We start from the raw sequence: 20119 nt of genomic DNA, 5'->3' as shown, positions 1-20119 counted from the left end.
TAAGTACAAGCTAGGTAGGGCCACCCTTACCATAAAAGATGAATACAAATACTAAAAATGAAAAATACAAGATAAAATGAAAATGAAGTAAAACTAGGGCTCGGAAGTGTCAGATGGTGCTGAACTTGTCAGTGGACGAGGTGTTAGGGGAGGACTGGATGCCGGTGATGGTGAGGGAGGAACCAGCCTACATAGGATATCCAAAGTACGGCCAAGATTAGCCTACAACTGACTCTAGGTCGCTAAAATGCCCTACTAGCCCTCACGGATCTCCCAGAACTCGGCTCTGAGCTCCTGTATCTCTGATTGGCGTCTAGGAACTGCTAGGCTGGCTACATTCACCGGTGCAGTGCCCGATGGTAGGAAGGACTCATGTTGAACTCATCGTCTGACTCCTTATCCGCGTCCTCATCTCCCTCTAGAGGTTGCTCTGTGGGGTTTAGGGTGAGGATCCATCGGGAGCCGTGGTTTACACCATCCCCATTAGGCGCAAAGTATCCATGCTTAGGGAAGCTGTGCCACCAACGACCTCTATGCTTGGAGCCGATCTACCTGCCCTATCCCTTTAATAAAACGCGTGTTGTAGGGATGAGCGATGATAGCACTGAGGCGTACATGTTGGCCCTAATGAAAGATGAAGTATACCAATACGTAGTCAAGGTGGATGGGGTGACACTTAACTAAGTTGCATAGGTATAAGAACTCCTCTCACCCCACCACTCCGGGGCTATCAACTCGACCTGTAAAAGACCGAGCAATGACAATGTGCACATACATCAGAGGCGGGCGTGTAATAAATAATGCCTTGGCAAGGCCCGACTCGTAGCTTCTTCCGCAGCTCAATTACTTTAACACTTACTTTTGGTGTGACACCTGATGGGAAATCGACGAGAAGTTGCTCATACTGTGGGGTGCTGGTGAAGCCTGTGTCATATAGCCTTGACAATAGAGTGAACCCTGTATAGGTCATTGACCACTGCTCCCTGAATAACTAAAATCTAATAGAACCCTCCCGATCAAAGCCTACCAACCCTTGGTCCAACTCGAATGTGCTGAAGACCTCGAGAGTGGTGTTACGATACACCCACTCCTCATATGCAAATATCGGGCTTTAACTGCTAGCCTACAACATCTCTTGAACCTCCTCCTCGAGCCCTGACTACGCAAGGATCGGCCAGTCCACCGTAAGGGACTGTCCAAACCGCTTTGTCTTCAAGTAAGCAAACCGCTCTCAGATGCAAGTCTCAAAAAATGTGGGAGGGCTAAAGAGACGGGGAGTTAAAGTCTCCTCCTGGGTTGCTGGGTCCGGGTAGATACCTCGAGTCTCTTCCTCTTTACTAGCCCGAGTGGTCTTCTTTGCTCGAGTCATCCTACATGAAAAAAATATGAAGTTCGAGTATACAAGAATATGAAATTTTTCTTGAAAGCAGGAGAGCTTATACCTTGCTTATGGGTAGACTTATAGCCGTAAAGCCTTGGGAAACTCACCTTTAGGGTAAGCCTTACAACAGTAAGACTCGGGGCCCCTAAGGACCCCTCTTATACATATAAACTCTAACATTACAAATTTCAAACTAAAATTGACATAGAAGAATACAAAAACATTTAAGCAATTACTACCATATATTTGAATGACTAAATACCCAAGATATCATAACAAATACTATACCTTTTTAGCAAGAAGAAGAAAACCAAAATTCAGGCGGTGGAGAGTAAGAAAAAAGTGTCCAAACCCATTCGAGACACTCAAAAATGAAAGAAGAGAGCATGGGGAGTTGAATGGGAGGAGAAAGGCCCACCGGTGACCAAGATTCGGTGAAGAACAAATAGAAATGAAGATCAAATGTCATCGGCTGCATTTAAACCCTAGGTGCTTATGGGAGTAAGCTGTGACCATAAGTCTCTTGATGAGTGCATTTTTATATTGATATTTTATATACCCTATTATGTGTTTTACTTGTCCTTTTTAACACATTTTTTTAGGATAAAACTGATACTAGTTGAGATATGTTTCCTAAATGTTGCAGATAATTGGGAGTACTGAGACCAAAAGGAATGAAAAAAAGACCAATTTTGATGCAAAAGAGTGTTGAAATACAAGTTTTAGGACAATCATTGTTCGAAGCACACCCATGCTCAGAAGTATGGTTAGAAGCACGGGCGTCTTTGAGCCCCCTATGTGTTTTACTGAAGTTCACATAGCACTAAGAAGCACGTTTTCACCATCCCTAGCACTATCGTGCCGAGGGAGCACGGGCGTGCTTACCCCCATGGGTTTTACTGGAAATCTCAAGAGAATATCAACATGGTCACTGTGCTCCTAACATGAGCGTACTCTCCAAGCAAGGGTAGGTAAGCACAGGCATGCTTACCACGGTGTTATTTACTAGTTTTGCACCGAAATCAATTCCCAAGATTTGGAGCCAAGCACGGTTATTAGCATACCATTCAGAGCCGGATCTGGAGTGAAGGCAAGCGTGGAAAAGAAGGATTGTCGGTGATAACTGTTGTCAAGTTTTCTCCAATATGATTGTGAAGCAAGAAGGGAGTTTAATGGACAAGTTCTATTTCTCTTATTGCTTTCCTATGATTGTTTATAAGACTATGAGGGGCTAACCATCTTTCAGTGCCTTGGATTGTGATCCTTGAATTACGATGCTTTTGATTTTTAGTGATATTGATTCTTGAGTTTTTCTTGTGGCCTTTCTTTTTGTTCATATTTCTTATCTTTTTTTAGGTGTTTATTGCCTTGATGCTTGTATGTTGGTTGTTTATGAGGGACTTATTAATAGCTGCGTGTGCGTTGATTTTTCTATTGCTATTTTTTTCTCATTGGTTGCCATTGCATTTTAAGTTTCTATTCAACCTTAGTTTGATTCGCTATATAGAGTGTAATCTCTACTTGTCTAGCTACGACACATATCAAGAAAGGGGTTGAGTCCACTCTGAGCCTTGGGTAAGGACGTATGTTATCAAATCCTTCGCAAGTGTTCACTACGGTCCAAGAAGAACTCTTGAATTATTACCTAGTCATTGCATTTGAATGGGGATAAATCCAGGGCACTATCCTTACCAATGCTATCTCTTTAACCCAAAACCCTGTCTCTTATTCTTTCCCTATTCTTCGATTCTTTAGTAGTGTTAATTACTTTAATCCAATCATTGAATCGGCTAGATATTAGAAAATGAGTGAGTATTGAGAGCTATACTAGTCCTTGTGGATTCAACTACCCGATCCTATTGGGTACACTTTACTACTTGTACGACCCACACACTTGAGGATATATAAGGGGCGTATCATCTCTTGGCATAAACAATTATGGGATTTATACGGTCATAAGACCTGCCCCGTAAGGGTATATCTCCTTTACAACCTAAGTTATAGCCGGAAGAGTCGTTACACTGTAGCCTATAAAGTTCTCTGAATTGCTCTTACGGCCTAGTTTGCGAGCCTAATGTGCTCATAAGGAACCTAGATTACATTACATGGAGGTTACCGCCCATAAGGGTTTCTGGGTATGCCCGTTAAGTGCTCTGGATGACCCTTACACTCCTTTACAGGCGCTTTTGTTAGATATCTCTAAATTGTGCACTTCATGACTTATGCGTCTGTAAGGGCACTTGTAAAGCTCTCTGGAACCCCTTTGTGGGGTGGCTTACAAGCATAAAGATGCCGTAAAAGCTCTCGTTAAGGCATTATGACCCGGGCTTACTGGGTGTAAATAACCCGTAAAATAGCCCAAAAAGATTTGAGTAGAGTTTTCCGTGTTTTTAACAAGAAAGCTCAAGTACAAATATAACCTAGTGAGCCCAAAATTGAGTGTCTAAAACAACAACCAACCAACCAAATGCTGAAAAACTAAGACTCATCAAGCATTTATTGCTAAGTCAAATAAAAACGAACAACTATAACTAGAATGCAAACTAACCAAGAATACGAAAAAAATGGTTGGATTACATCCCAAGAAGCGTTTATTTTACGTCACAATCTTGACGTACCTGATATGAAAATGTCAAGGAGGTTCCAAATAGGAATACTCCTCTAACCCAATGTGAGTGTCTCCAAAATAGTGCCCAAGTGTAAAATCAGATAAAATAGGTTTCCTCTTGCCTTTCTTGGGGGAAGTGACTTCCCTCCAATGCTTCTTGCACGTGTGTTTCTCAACTAAATTTTTTGTAAGCAAAAGGGTTGTCTCTTCTTCTTGAGGGTTATCCAATGAGTCCTTGAAAGGCTCCTTGTGCACCATTTCATGCACAAATTCATCAATGATAAAGTTATTTTACCATTGCTCACATCGATAAGGGTTTGGGAGGTGGCTAGAAAAGGCTGACGTAAAATTAGGGGTACCTCAACATACTCATCAACGTCTAAGATCACAAAATCAATCAGGAAGATGAATTTATCAACCTTAAACAAAACATCCTTTGTGATACCCCTAGGATGCCTAATGGAGTGGCCCGCTAATTGAGGTGTCATCCTAGTGGGTTTAAGGTCGTTAAGTCCAAGTCTCCTAAACATGGTGAAAGACATGACATTAATGCTAGCTCCTAAGTTTGCTAGGGCTTTCTTATTTACAAAATCAATAATGCTACAATGAATAGTAAAACTCCTTGGATCTTTCTTCTTCCTCGGTAGCCAGTTATGTAGCAATGCGGAACTTACTTCACTCGATGTTACCATAGACACCTCTACAAATTTTCCTTGTTTGTTAATAGGCCCTTGAGAAACTTTGCATAATTCAGCATTTGGGAAAGGGTTTCAACAAACGGTACATTGATGTGTAATTACTTGAACAAATCGCAAAACCTCTTGAATTACTCGTTGGTATGATCATTCTTCAACCTGGAGGGATAGGGGAACTGTGATATATACTCCTTCATCGGTGGTGTTGTAATCTTCTTAACAATTGGAGTAGCTCTTCCCTTTTTTGTCGGCTTTTTCGAAACTTGATTGCGGCTCTTTCTCCTTTTTCCATCACCTTGTCTCCACTCATGCACACTTCTTTACCACTACTAAGAGTGAACGCCTTGAGGTGGTCACAAGGGTTTGCCTCGGTGTTACTCGGTAGACTGCCCTGTGGTCACTCGGACAATAATTTCGCAATCTAGCCAACTCTGATTCTCAAAGTTCTAAAAGAGAAGCATGTTGATTCCTCATATTAGACTAGTCGCTCTAAAAATCTAGTATCGATTGCTGAAATTTTTATATATGTGGTATATATGAGCAGAGTAAGGATATCTTCAAGAGTAGGTTTTTCTATCCGATTGTGGGTAAGGAGGGAATCTAGTTGAGGGGCTTATCTTTGCGCACTTGATTTTCCCGAGGAAGTTGTGGTTATTCCTCTAACTCTGGGTTATACATGTTGCTGTAGAGGTTTCCTCGTGGTCGGGAGGACACTACCAATGAAGTCAACCTACTTGGTGGGTCCATGCGCTACTCCTATAATGGGACAATCGGTTGATGAATGTCCTTCCCCACAAGTATCACAAGCCATAACTATACTTGGTTCATGGGTGGATAAGCTGTCGATCTTTTTGCCCAAAGCTTCCACCTGAGCAGTTATTGTTGTAACCTTGTTAACCTCTAACATTCCGGCTGGCTTTTCGAATGAATTTTCAAATGAATTTGTGGACCTTACAAATATTTTTGAAAACAGAGTTGGTAAATTGATCATTTATTATTTATATTATTTTGCGCACACTGATATTTATGGTTGGAACTTGCCTTAAATGAGTCCCAGAAACAACAAAAAAAAGGTAAGATAAGATGCAATGTTCCAACAAATTTCGACAGTGTTTCCCACCAACTACTATCTTTTTCTTAATTAGTGGACATGATCTACAACGCTATATAAAAAATTTATAAATTTAGATATAAATATTACAATTTGTACACACAAATTGGTTGTAAATGTTGGTGTTCTCAAAGCAGGTGTATTTATTATTATTTATTATTTTTTTATAGACAATGGAAACAGGGGATTAATTGGAGAACCAGCTTATCTTCAACCAATTATCATTGTTTTACCATCTATTGCTGCCGGAGAGAGCAACTTTAGTGTTACATTTAAATGGGATGAAAATTATAGTATTCCCGGTGCTTTTATTATCAAGAACAATCACACATCACAGTTCTTTCTCAAGTCAGTCACCATCAATAATTTTCTCAACAAAGGCTGTATTCATTTTGATTGTAACTCTTGGGTCTATCCTACTGACAAATACAAATATGATCGTATCTTTTTCACAAATGATGTAAGTCATTTTCATATATTTTCTCTAATATTACCATGTTAAAACTAATGATTGATTAGTCATTATACACCCACACACACTTATATATATATATATATATACACATATTTTTGTAGACGTACTTGCCAGAAAAGATACCAGCACCTTTGAAGCCATATAGAGATGAGGAGCTCTTGCACTTGAGAGGGGATGATGTCACTAGAAAATTTGAGGAATGGGATCGTATTTACAACTATGCATACTACAATGATGTCAGAAGAGTATCCTTATCCTCGTATAGGAAAACAGACCGGGAACCTACAAAAACTGGTAAAGTTAATAAATTATATAAATTTTCATTTAAAGGTCATGTCTCACTAATTGTTTTAACGTGATATTATTAGATCCGAACTCGGAAAGTAGAATAGCATTGATCATGAGTTTGGACATTTATATTCCAAGAGATGAGAGGTTTGGACATCTCAAAATGTCTGATTTCCTTGCATATGGAATCAAGGCCTTGGTGAAGTCTGTGTTTCCAGTACTTAACTCCATCTTTGATAAGACCCCAAATGAGTTTGACTCTTTCCAAGATGTGTTGAACTTGTATGAAGGTGGATTGAAGCTTCCTCAGATTGATTTGATAAACCAACTTAAAGAACAAATTCCTTTTGAGTTGATCAAGGAAATCATCACCATCGATGGAGATGCACTTCTAAAGTTCCCTCTGTCACGTAAGTCATTCGAGGTATTTAAATATTTTTATGACGTATATCATTGAATATTAAATGTATAATTAGTTTTAGTGAAAACTAATGAGTTTTGTTTTTCCTTAATTTGTCATGTATTGTTATATTATTACACAGAGGACAAGTGGGCATGGAGGACTGATGAGGAGTTCGAGCAGAGAAATGTTGGCAGGAGAGAACCCAGTCATTATCCAACTTCTCAAGGCAAATCAATCTTAACCTTTCAAATATATTAAACCTTATCATCATCTATTAAAATTTCTATGTCTCTTGATCATTTAATGACTTATTTGGGTAATATTTGCAGGAATTTCCTCCAACTAGCAAGCTTGATCCTGACAGATATGGAGGTCAAAACCAAAGAAAAATCACTGCTTCTCACAATGAAAACAAATTGAATGGGCTTTCTGTTGATGAGGTATAAATGAAATATGTATATATATATATATATACAAAATATATATACACTGATACACACATATTTCTGTTGATGAGGAATTATGATTCCTGTTTAATTTCACATCTTATTTATATATAACAACAATATTATTTATCTAACCAACTGAATTAACAGGCATTAAACAACAAGCGACTCTTCATCTTGGATCATCATAACATATTAATGCCCTATCTCAAGAGAATCAATTTAATTGAGGGCACTAAGATATATGCAACAAGAACTCTTCTCCCAGCAAAGTCTACACTCCTGCTCAAAATGGCATAGAAGGAGCTATTTGGCAACTAGCTAAAGCTTTTGCTACAGTGAATGACTCTGGTGTTCATCAGCTCATTAGCCATTGGTACCTATGTTTTGCATTGATTGTTTGTATTAAATAATTTTTATCAACTGTTACACTACTAACAATTTTATTTAAATTTTTTTTTAGGTTGAATACTCATGCAGAGTTATGGAACCATTTGTTATTGCAACAAATCGACAACTTAGTGTGGTTCATCCGATTTACAAAACACTTATTAATATGTCGGAGGTATTTTTGAGTCCACTTTTTCCTGGAAAAATATGCAATGGAGATGTCTCTGCTGTGGTTTATAAAAGTTGGAATTTCATAGAATAGGCTCTTCCTCGCTGATCTCATTTAAAAGGTACATGCATTTATTTCTTAATTTTTGAAAACATTTGAAATAGATTTTTTATTATGGTTTAAAAATTTAGATATAGTTTATTATGAGTTATTTATATATTTTAAACAAATCATCAAGGCTTGTAGTATATAGGGAAATATATATTAAGTATTTGTTAGCACAAGTAAGTTTAGATCATTAATTATAGCGATTGATGCACCATTTCTACCTGCAAAACATATGGGACAGGAAATGCGGATAATCTTCTGATTTATTAATTTGTTTATTTATTTATCTATCATATTGCTGATATGATTTAATGTAACTGTGTCTCTTTCGCCTATCAAGTTGGCTTTTATTTGAAAAACGTCAATGTCAATTTATTACTTATAACAATTGATGTAGCATTCATCGTTGGTAGGTGTTGCCCATAATGATTATAATCTGTACTAGTGTTGCATATGGTAGGGAGACAATGGGTCACTTCATCAAAGCCTGAAATGAATGACTTTGAGACCATCCTATATTTTGTTGATAAAATAATGCATAATGATGTGCATGATGATATAACCGTGATAAAATCAGTCAAAATTATCTAAATTAATTATTAAGCCACGGCACTGATGAGATGGGGATAGAAGGGCTGCAAGTTGACTGTAAATGAGGTCACTTCAACAGACCAAATAAATTAGACAGCTACATTTTATTGAAAATAAAATAATAATAATAATATTACTACTACCTACTACCTACCTACTACATGATAGACAAGTGATATAACCGTGATAAAATTAATAGAAATAAAAAATCTAAATTATTAAAATTACACAACATGAGTGAGATGGGAATGAAGGCTAACAATTAATAGCAATAGATCACTTCAACGCATATAAATAATTCGAGCATCCATGTTTTATTAAAAAAAATACATAATGATTTAAGTACTGATATAACACGATAACTTGGAGTGGGTTAAGTAGAGGCTGGGAAGTATGGGCGCACTAGTCATGTAGCTATCATCCTTCGCAAATTCATATAAAAATAACCATAATTAAAAATTGTGATAACATCAAGTGCAGAAGATAAAAAAAAAATTATTAATCTCTCATCTTTTCACACTGTACAAATATAATAGCTAAAGCATATATATTAACAAAAATCTGATTATTCTAATTAACCTCATATCTAATTTTCAGTCCCAACATAGTTTAGAGGAGTTGGAGTGGAGGATCAAGCAGCCCTAATAATGTCAACTGCTCATAAAGAACTACCCATACGCTGTAGATAAAAGCGCAATATGGTGGCAATCCACACACATGGGTAACTGAATCTTGCACCATTTACTACGGGATGATTTCACGGCATTACAAGCGGGCGTACAAGTCAAGCATAATTGGAAAGAAGAATACGTGAAGTTGGCCATGGTGAGCCAGCCGGCGCAGAACATGGTGGCCCTTTCATGAAGCTCCTCCGAGTGAACTAATTCCGCGCCATACATTTCTGAGAAAAAATCTTGTGTTGCTACACACATATTTAGCGACACGTAATGTGTCATAAATTTACAACACAAATTCACGACCATTTATGACAAAACAAAAGTATTTCTTGAGATATACTAACAAGATTCAAATGCTTAAAATTGGGCAATAAAAAATGCTCATAAAATTTTATCATGAAAAGTTTTGCTTTGTATCATCATAATTATTTGTGACACGGTTCGACATTGTTGTAATGATCTGTTAGGTCACAGGAATTTATGCATAGCGTTAGCACTGCATCATCTGATTGGTTTCTGCTAGTGCAATGACATTCTTCTGTGATTTGTGGCGTCGTCCAGGCCTTGTCTTATGAAATTCCAGGCCTTATATAAAATTAGTTTATGTGTGATTAAAGCCAGGTATTTCGCGATGATCGATTTTAGAAGCGCAGGAAGTAATAACAGCAAATTTTAATAATAAAAAAATATATTTCTCTCTCTCAAAGATGGGTTTTGGTTTGTATGGGTAAATGCAAAGAGAACTGCATAATTTACCATAATATGTTTGTTGAGAAGTGTCACCACATAGCCTTATTTTGTTAAGGAAGAGTGTCTCCGCAGGAAGCTTGAAACTCAGGTCGGTGGTGAGGAGTGGGGTTTTGTGAGGAGGAAGAACAATTGTGAATGTCCTAGCACAGCTTTGTTTTAAATATTAACAGATCTGATTTCGATTAAATGATATAATATTTTTTAAAAACTAATTTTATTAATATTTAATATTTTTTCAAATCATTTTCACATTAATAGTTTGAATTATAAAGCAAAATTGAAAAATAAGAGAGTGGTGAAGTCAAAATTAAAATAAAAGTAAAGCTGATCATTTAAAAAAAATTCTCCCATTTAATAGTGATTATATATCCTTCGAACTTCAAAAGTATTTTTTTTAAATATTAGCGAGATGATCGCAAAGTCTTGATTATTTTTTTTCTCAAGCAGGAAGGGTCATGAAACTTGTTATTCAATAGATTCATATTTCTTAATTAAAACAAGTTTATATATATATATATATATCAATTTCGTTGATGTTGATTTCTTTTAAAGAGAAAAGCTAGCTTGTTGTGATCCAAAACAATCAAATTTTAAATTACATACCGTCCGAGATATTATAAATATATGCTCTGTTTATATGGTTTTCTTTTAATTCCTAATTCCATTAGGAATTAATTAATAAAATATAATAATAATGAGATATTTAGAAAAATGAAAATGAGATAAAAGAGAGAGGGAAAGAAGGAGGTTCTAGAGTTTTAAAAGAGTCGTTAAATTTAGAAAGAGAAAGAAGGGATAAGAATTGATTTGAATTTAGAATTTTTCGATTCTCACGTGAGGATTTTTACGTGATGAGGAGTGGCGGAGCAGGATGCTAGAGAGAGCGAGGAGAGAAGGAAGAAGGAGAAAGAAAAGTGAGAGGAGAAAAGAGAAGAGAGGAGGAGATGGAGAGAAAATAGAGGGAGAGAAGAGAGAAAGAAGATAAAGAAGAAGAAGAAGAAGAGCGAGGAATGTTGAGCAGAACCAGGGACACAAAATGAAAGCGAGTCGAGGTTCGAGATAGCAGGAAAGAGGTGCTATGTTTCTCTAGATCCATTATTGTGTAATCACTTGCATGTGTTTTGCACATGTTGTGTGCATTTAAAGAAAGAATATATGCATACCTATATATATATAATTTTTCATGCCATTTAAAAGAGCAATAGATGCCGTGTGCGTGCACGATTCCTTTCTCTTTCTAGTCGAATACTTATAACGCAATTTCTTTTATGCATTGCATGTACATGCATTATCATGAATCTTTTCTCTAAAAATATATATATGTAATTGCTTTCCATGCATGAGAGCCCATGCTGCGTGCGTGCAACCATGATACAAACAGCATCGGGTTCTTTTTCTTCTCTCTTCGTGTTCTTTATACTTTGTCTAGGTCTCAGCTCTCTTCCCCATTTTATGTAGAGAATTGTGCTCTCTCTCTTTTCGACCCATAAAGGCGGCGCATGGGAATATGAGGTTAGTGAGCTAGAGAATATAGAGGGAGAGAAGAGAAAGGAGGCATCGTGGGACACGGATTGATGTGAGGATCTAGTCGAGGTTCGGTCGGTGATCTAATTCATATCCGGCGAGCCAAGTCACCGTTCTTGTCTCGATTCGACTTTAGGAATTTCAAGCTCTCAAAAATTCTTCAATCAGATAAAGTTTAAAAAGAGAGACATTTGCTCTCTCTTTCATGATCTTTGTGATCAAGAGGGTATTATGACTCCAAGAAACCTATGACATCTACGGGGACGTGTGCTGCGGTGTTAGCAGCGAGGTTGTGATGCATCCCTAGAAGATTCAATCGGGGAAGACATTCTTTGTTGATGGGTGATTAGCATCTCTGTACTCACCCTTGTCATCTACCTTTATGGATAGAAGATCGTCTATTTCCTCAGGCCACCGATGAAAGCCTTCAACGGCCATATGACCATTGGCTGAATTCTCTACGATGACAAGCTCTTACCTAAAACTATCCACAGCTTCATTCGCTCATCGGAGTTACGTCTCTCTGCAAAGGCGCCTTGTGGTCTCTTGGCAGCGCATCTCGAGGTTCGTCGATCCTATTCCACTACATGCCAGGCACGCGCATGCTGATGCTCTCCAATGTTCACTATTGCTTCCCCAAATTCATGTCAACTTGGACATAGTAATGGAGAGCAATGGATTACTAAGTCGGTCACGATGAAGCATGTATCTTTAAAGCTGCCATATTTTTGCCTATCTCGTTATCGGGTTTGAAACATATTGCATGCTTTGTTTGGTGTTAGTGACCATCGCTCACGGCTGAAAGTATGTTGGTATCAAAGAAATGTTGAAATGTATGGGGAGGGTGATCAGTTCCATCCTGATCACTGGCACACTCATCTCAACCGGATGGCAGCATTGTTAGGCGCCGGAGATGGACCGGATGGGATCGATAAAGAGAAGGTGGAGTACTTCGGAACCGGGGAGAAAGACTGCAAGCGAATGATTGAATAATCAAGGCCGTGCACTGCCGCCGATCCACATGTGGTGTAGGTGATCGACGGATGTTGCTAAAAATGAAGGATGAGTAAAAAGGAGATGATGAAGAAATGAAGGACAGAAAGAGTAGTGATGAGGGAAAAATGGATGAGAGGATGATGAGGGATGGTGATAGAGATGATGATGAAAAGGAGGTAGAAAGAAGAAAAGAAAAATGGAGAAGGAATTGAGTTTAGAAAAAAGAGAAGATATGGAAAAATGGAAGGGTGAGTTAAAAAGATGAGAAAAAGATATGAGGATATGGAAGGATGAGTAAAATAAGAAGAAAGGAAAAATATGGGAAAAATGAAAGGATGGGTTAGGAGAGTAAAAATGAGAGTAAAGGATGAGATTTGGTGGGTGTATTTTTGGTAATTTTATGCAAGGCCTCCTATAGAAATTTCTCTCATTCCACGTGAAAACCCGAGCTCTTGGGGTAGCGAGAATTTCTGTGAGATTTCTCTCGTTTCAGCTATGAGTTTGACTTTTCTTGGGGTAATGGGAATTTCTATGAAATTTCTCTCGTTCCATCATGAGCTTGACTTTCTTGTGGTGAGAGGAATTTCATGGGGAATTTCTCTCAGTTTCCACTTGAACTCTTGGGGTAGTGGGAATTTCATGAGATTTCTCTTATTCCAGCTTGAGTCTTGACTTTCTTGGGTGTGAGAGATTTTCAGTGATTTCTCTGCATTCCATGATGAAGTCTTGACACTCTTGGGTAAAAGAGATGTCATCAGAAATCATACTTCTTTAAGCTCCACTGTGAGGGTCTTGACCCACTCATTGGAGTAGAGTGAAAAGAAGAGTATTTCTTCAAGCGAGGAAGAGAAGGAAAAATGAAAAGTTCACATATCTCTCATCAACACTCATTAAAAAGAAAGAGTTGAGCGAGTTGCTTGAAGCTCGCTTGGAGTCTTTACGACCTCGATTAGAGTGAAAGAGGTGATCTTTCTTGAAATGAAAGGGAAGAGTAAAAAAGAAATGAAAATTTCTAGAATGACGAGGAAGGAATAAAGATGAATGAAAATTTACAGTCTCTCAAATCGACACTTTCTTTGAGTTGGGTTGTCGAAGCTTTCTCAAAAAGCCCGATCATGTGGTCTCTTTCAAAGAATGGGTTTGTGATCCAGTTTAAAAAGCAGAGTCAAAAATTATCGAGTTAATTACTTAACCATATTGAAGGTCGCGACTTAAAAATTCCAATGGTCAGGCTCATAAGCATTGAAGAGTTAAGACCTAAATACCTCATCACAGTGACAAATGCAACTCTGAAGTTTCAATACACCGAGAGTAAAAGGCGTGAGGGTTTCTGAAGTCAGAGTGGAGATTTTCTGACACAAAGAGCAGAAGTCTTACGATAAAGACACAAAAAGTGAAAGTAGGGCAGTACTGATAAAGTAAATATAGAATGGCCACTGACTTGAGCGAGCGATATCGTCAGAGACATAAACTCACATAAAAGAAAAAGAAATCGAGAAGGGACTACATCCACGAAAGTCAAAAGGTTAGGTCGACGTACTTTAGTGAAGGAACTAAGAGCATCGGTCAAGCATTTTTGAAGAACATGATGGGAATACCTCTTTCAAAAGAAATCTCTTGTTAAGCTCTCTTAGAGAATAGCTCTCTTACTTTTGTCTATGATCATGTGTTTACAGCCATCTTTGAAATTAATAAAAATTATTATGTTCTCGATTTACTTTACTCATTCACACTTGTTTTTCTGTCGGAGGTTCCCATGCAGCATTGTGCGGGAGTGGTGTATATGGGGCTTGCCCTAATAGAATCATGAACAGTAATTATCTGAGAATATAAAAACAAAAACAAAAAGATTGATTTGTGATCCATGCTCTTTCAACCGGTTGAAAATTCTAATTAAAGGTCGAGAGTGTGAAAAGAAAGAACCGACTTATGCACGACACTGCACGGTGAGAAAGTAGTGAGATATCACCGATGTTGTTGATGCGATGTTTTTCCTTTGCGAGGCTTTTTGCAGTGGCACCAACAAAGCAACACCAATGCTGATGCTTGCATCATGCACCATTTTTCCTTGGTGAAGGCACTCAAGTGAAGCTTCCCTAGGCTCGATTATCTGAGGCGTTGTTGGAGCTGAGTTAAATTTGGGACTACTCTAGAGATCGTCAACTTTGTGCCAAGCCCACCATCATCACCAACTAGAATCCATGTCCACGCTTGCCATCAAGGGGACGTCACACTGCGCGTGATCCTGCTGAGCTCGAAGAAGGTGTCGGCTAGCTTTGCTAAAAGCATCTGTTTTGACCGACTTACTTTCCCAAAGAAGGTCAGCGAACATTAAGGGAGGAGAGGATGAAGAGAGCCTTCATTCATGATCGATTGCTAGAGAGGAGAAGAAAGTGGTATCTTTAAAAGCCCAAAAGCTACCCCAACAAAATCTTTTTATGATGGGGGCCCAAGATTGACCAAGAGGAAGATACCCTCACCTCGGGAGAAAGCGGAGTTTTTGTCTCGTTTCCAAGACTCGGGTCTTCACAAAATAACATCATGAAGGGGCGAGGCCACTGAGAGTCCCTACAATTCAAGGCGATTTTCAAGAAGATTTATAATAACTACACCTCCTACAAAGAAGTTGCGTGAAAAAGATGACACGAGGGAGTTCTATCTAAGGGAAAAAGAACTTACTTTCAGTCATGAACCTGTGTTGATGGGCTGCCATACCGAAGGAAACAAAGCTCACAGAAGACCACACCCTCTGCTCATCGTTCAAGGTTCGAGTGGATAAAGAAACCGGATGAAGAAATGGAGAATCTAGAGTATGCACAACACATGTGATTCTTGGAAGGGATCAGAACACCCACAGACGGAGCATCCTTCACTAGGATGAGAAAGAAGATAACTTGATTGGTACAAGTAGTATTCGAGAAGAAGATCTTAATCAAAGCATTACAGAAAAAGAGCACAAGAAGAGGCGAAAATCATTTGCCCAGCGAGTTCAGGTTTCAAACTCCTCCTAGGAGGAATAATGATTCAAGTAAGGGAAGAAGATGACAACCTTATTTTTACATCAAACAAGATCCGGTGTTTGCAAGATTAAAAAGTAATTGGATCAATGAGAAAGATCACATATCTATGATGCGGGCTTGTTGCATCTCGGTGAGTGTGATATCCAAGCAGGCGATCAAGTCGAGTACGCTCCATGATAATTCAAGGGTTCATAGGCAAGTACCATCCGGTACAAGTTATCCGAGGAAGAAGAAGATGATGAAGAAGAAGTTCTTGGGTTGCATGAGCAAATTGGAACATCGGCAGTGCCAGAGCCAATGATGTCTCGAGAAGAAGTACAAAAGATAGTTGCTGCACAATTAAAACAAGCCAAGTGTGTTACCTTGAAAAATGATGGTGACGAAGCCCCTACTCAGAGCTTTTCATGATCAAGTGAAAGCTTATCCTAAGGGATACAATGTTCAAAAGTTCAAAAGCGGTTTAATGGCTTGAGGGAATCCTGATCAACATTTAGCTCATTTCATAACAACATGTGGGGACACAAGTAACAACCCATCTTTGTTATTTAAGATAATTTCTTTTGCTAGTTTAAGCGGTGTAGCTTTTAATGGTATGCAAAACCTCTGACGAATCCATTCGGACATGCCTATGGATGAAGGACTCCTTTAGGGTCAGGTTAGAGCAGTCACTGCTAAAAGTACTATAAACTGATTTAGCGACCGCGTCGAACAAGGATGAGGAAGGTCGTAAGATTATGTGATGAGATGGCCAACACGGGCATCAAGTGTGAGCGGCCACTTGATCAGGATGCTGAGCATTGAGAGGCTATTGGTGGGGAATATTGATAATTGGATGGCTCCATTTCTCGAGCTCATCCGATATTCATCACCTTCAAGACTAAATCTCTCAAGTCAAAAAATTGGAAAGAACTAGTCCAAGGGTAGTATCGCGTGATGCAACCCACGAAAAGTGAGACAAAGAAAAAAGCCAAAAGAAAGCCGGAAGGTGTTAAGCATGTGGCCTTTGCAGTGATGCAAAAGTAAAGGGAGGGGCACTACAGCCATAATTATGATAAGCCAAACCACCACCATCATTTGGGAGTGGAGTGAACAACCCTAGAGCACTGCAACTTCTCTTCGAGAGAGATGAGCAAAAGTATTCCTTTAGAAGACAAAGTGATGAAGATATTCAAGATGCATTGAAGGTGGGTTTACTTGACTACCGAGGAGCAAACAGCGACCCGGAAGAAGCGAGAACAAGAAAGATCACCCAAATTTCTATCCATATCCACGAGAATATTGGGTCGATTCGATTTCGAAAAGCGCTATGTATTTAAAGATTAGATTAGAGCGGCAATATCGGGGAAGGGAAGATCATTTTATCTAAAAATGTATTATCCGATCAACCAACAAAAGCACACCAAATATAGTATCGGTTACCTTTGCAAGAATAAACTTTAGTGGGGGCAAGATCGGTATATGAGAAGGCATGCAAGGTGAGGGAGGATTTCAAGTTCAAAGAACTGCTCCTCTTGAAGTTCGAGGAGAGGCTTATGAGAATTTTTCATCTCAAAGAGTCATGAAAAATGTTGAAGACATTGGGAGGCTCCCTACTATTAAGTGGTGCGGAGGCTCGAGAACCCGATGAGGAAGCCCAAGCAAAAAGCCAAGAAGAATAAAAAGATCGAGAACAAGAAAAAGAAGCGGGAAAGCAGAGTGAAGCTGCTTTGAATTCCATTATAAAGAATCGATTATTGAGAATATATTGACTCCTTAGAAGATGCTCGACAAAAGGGAGAGCCCTAATTACATTAGGTGATTATTTTCTGATGAGGTCAAGGAGCTACTCTCGAGACTTGGGCGAGTCTCAAGATGAAAACCCATGGTTGATACTTGTCGAGTTATTACCATATATGAAAAAAGAAGCATGGGATGATGTTGATGATGAAGATGAACTTGGGCTCGCTATCGGATGAGGATGATTCTATACGGAGAAGTTATATGATCGATGTGGAAGACCATATGTGATAGTAAAAGCGATTCAAAAAGAAACAAGCTTTTTAAGGAGAAGGGTTCGAATGGCGAATCGCGAGGTTCGCGAGGAAGCTTCAACACAATCTTATCCGAGCAAACCCGGCGTTATCCAAAGGAGAAATCAAGAAGAGCACCTAAGTATAAAATACTAAGAAAGGTGATGCCATATGAAGAGAGATTCCATCCTTCATCAAAGAGGTGACATATGACCTTACTCATTGAAAGCCACATTTTCCAGATAGTGATGCTACTTGGAATGAGTCTGGGATCATGGGACCTGTGAATCTTTCTTTTGTCAGAGGAGACACATCCTCAACATGAGTGAAGATCGAAGAGTTGACATGGAGGAAGGAAGAGACACCTCATCTTCTAAAGCGATTGTCAAGAGATGGGAGCTTCTCCATAAGAAGAGATAAAAATTCAAGAATTATTTGAGGAAGATGGTGAAGGAAGGGTTGTTAGCTTCTAAAGGAGAAAAAGGGATGCTACTACAAATATGAAAAATCATCCTAAGTATTGTCCTTTTCATCGTTTAATAGGGCATACTGTTTGGAAGATTGCAATGGTTTCAAGAGTTGGTTACATAAAAGTGCTCAAGTCGAGTGCCATAAACCTACGAGGAGTATTTTGAGATGTCGGTGCATGCTATGCCTTGACAATCAAAAGGAGAAGGCATGATAATGGGTGCATCCACCAAGATGAGGAGGAGGAGCATTGAATGATTAATAATGTCAAGCGAGCTTCTCGAGCAAGCACATAGCACTAAAGATAAAGGGAAGGAGAATGTGATTGGCGTAGCAGAGACATTGTGCAACCACGCAAAAACTTCTACTCGAAGACACAAGATTACAATATTACGCCCACTTGAAGAAGATTCCAGCTCAACTAAGTGTTTTTAATGCACTGATGATGTCACAGGAGCTCAGAGACACACTAATCCATATCTTGCAAAACCCAGAAGAGTATCAAGCTTTTTTTGCTGAAGCTCATATGACAGAAGCTCTCTACATATTTGGTTCTCCGGCGATTAATTTCTCAGAGAATGACTTGTTGTTGGGGACAAAGGAGCACAATAGACCCTTGTATGTTACTGGGTCTTGTGATGGGACAAGGGTTAATCGAATCCTCATTGATCCAGGTTCATTAATAAATCTGATGACATTAAAGACTTTGTATGCCCTGGCGTTGGAGACATATCACCTATCAGCTGAAAAGATTATTGTCCAAAGCTTTAACCAGCATAGTCAAAAATCCCTTGGGTTAATTACTCTCCCTTTTAAGATTGGAAAGCTGACATCAGATGTGAAGTTTCATGTTATCAACATTGATGCTTCCTATAGAGCATTGATTGGGAAGACCATGGCTACATGAAAATTATGTAGTTCCTTCCACTTTACACCAATGTTTGAAGTATATAAAGATGATGATGTATACACGCATAGATGGGAGATTCAAGCTGTTTGGTGTCCATGAAAATCAACTATGAGGGATACAAGGGTATTTTGTGGATACACCAAAGGGGGCAGAAAGCTTTCTGCAGGCCAAAGATGACGCTCTTATGAAAATTACTAAAACTACAAGCTCACTCAGGAAAAAGGTTTCATTTACGCCTTTGAAGCGCACTTTGGGAGTGACATGGGAGTCTTCGAGAAGAGAAAAGATCATGAAGACAGCCCTGGAAGTCGACTCACTCAGCTTGCAGCAGTCTGCAAAGAGGGAGCCAATATTTTGGAGTGATGATTCTAACGGGAGGAAGAAATTTCATTCCTACCAATTAAAAAGAAGATGATGATGATGAGGTTCAGGTTGAAAGCTCTCGTATGTTAAAAAGAATCTGGGAGGGCCTTTACTGAAAGCCACCGGATGAGTTGCATGTTAACTTTCGGCGGGAAGCGGCTCATTACCTTTTATGTGCCTTCCGCCATCAAAGAGAAGAGAGAGTTCTCTTCTATAAGTCAGATCTGATACGTCGATGATGAAGATATTTTGATGAGCAAGCCGATGGAAGATGAAGAACCTTGGCCTTTGAGAGTTCAAACTACTATCCTCCTAAACTAAGAAGGTTAATAAAAAGCAAGGTGGAATTAATTTGAAGCATTTAAAAGACCGGCATATTCTCTTTGAGAGGCTTTGGCATCCTTTCAAAATTGCTATGCAAGGCCAAGGCTTGAGTAAGAATGGTCTTGGGTTTCAAGATGAACAAATATATGAATGCCGTATGGTGTCGACTATTGAAGGGTCGAGATACTGAGAGATGAAGATCAGCGAAGAAAGTATCGAGATGATCACATCATGAAAGATATAAAATTGAAGGATGCACCCACGAGGCTTGAAGATGGAGGGCGAAGCTGCAATTGATGAGTTGAGTAGAAATCAACTTGGGAAGTGAGGACGATCCTAAACCCACTTTCTTAAGTGCACAACCCAGCTCGAGAAGAAAGAAGACGGGTTGAAGCATTCTTGTGGAGTATATT

At 38.9% G+C, this 20119-nt stretch overlaps 1 pseudogene; it reads left to right on the top strand.

Annotated features, from left to right (window-relative positions):
- Positions 1 to 113: 113 nt before the first annotated feature.
- Positions 114 to 12609, top strand: LOC120274645 (annotated as a pseudogene).
- The last annotated feature ends 7510 nt before the right edge of the window (positions 12610 to 20119 follow it).

The sequence above is a fragment of the Dioscorea cayenensis genome, chromosome 13 (genome assembly GCF_009730915.1).
Source record: "Dioscorea cayenensis subsp. rotundata cultivar TDr96_F1 chromosome 13, TDr96_F1_v2_PseudoChromosome.rev07_lg8_w22 25.fasta, whole genome shotgun sequence".
NCBI classification, from domain to species: Eukaryota; Viridiplantae; Streptophyta; class Magnoliopsida; order Dioscoreales; family Dioscoreaceae; genus Dioscorea; species Dioscorea cayenensis.
Note: the sequence above shows the minus strand (reverse complement) of the source record. Positions and strands in the feature narration are given on the sequence as shown.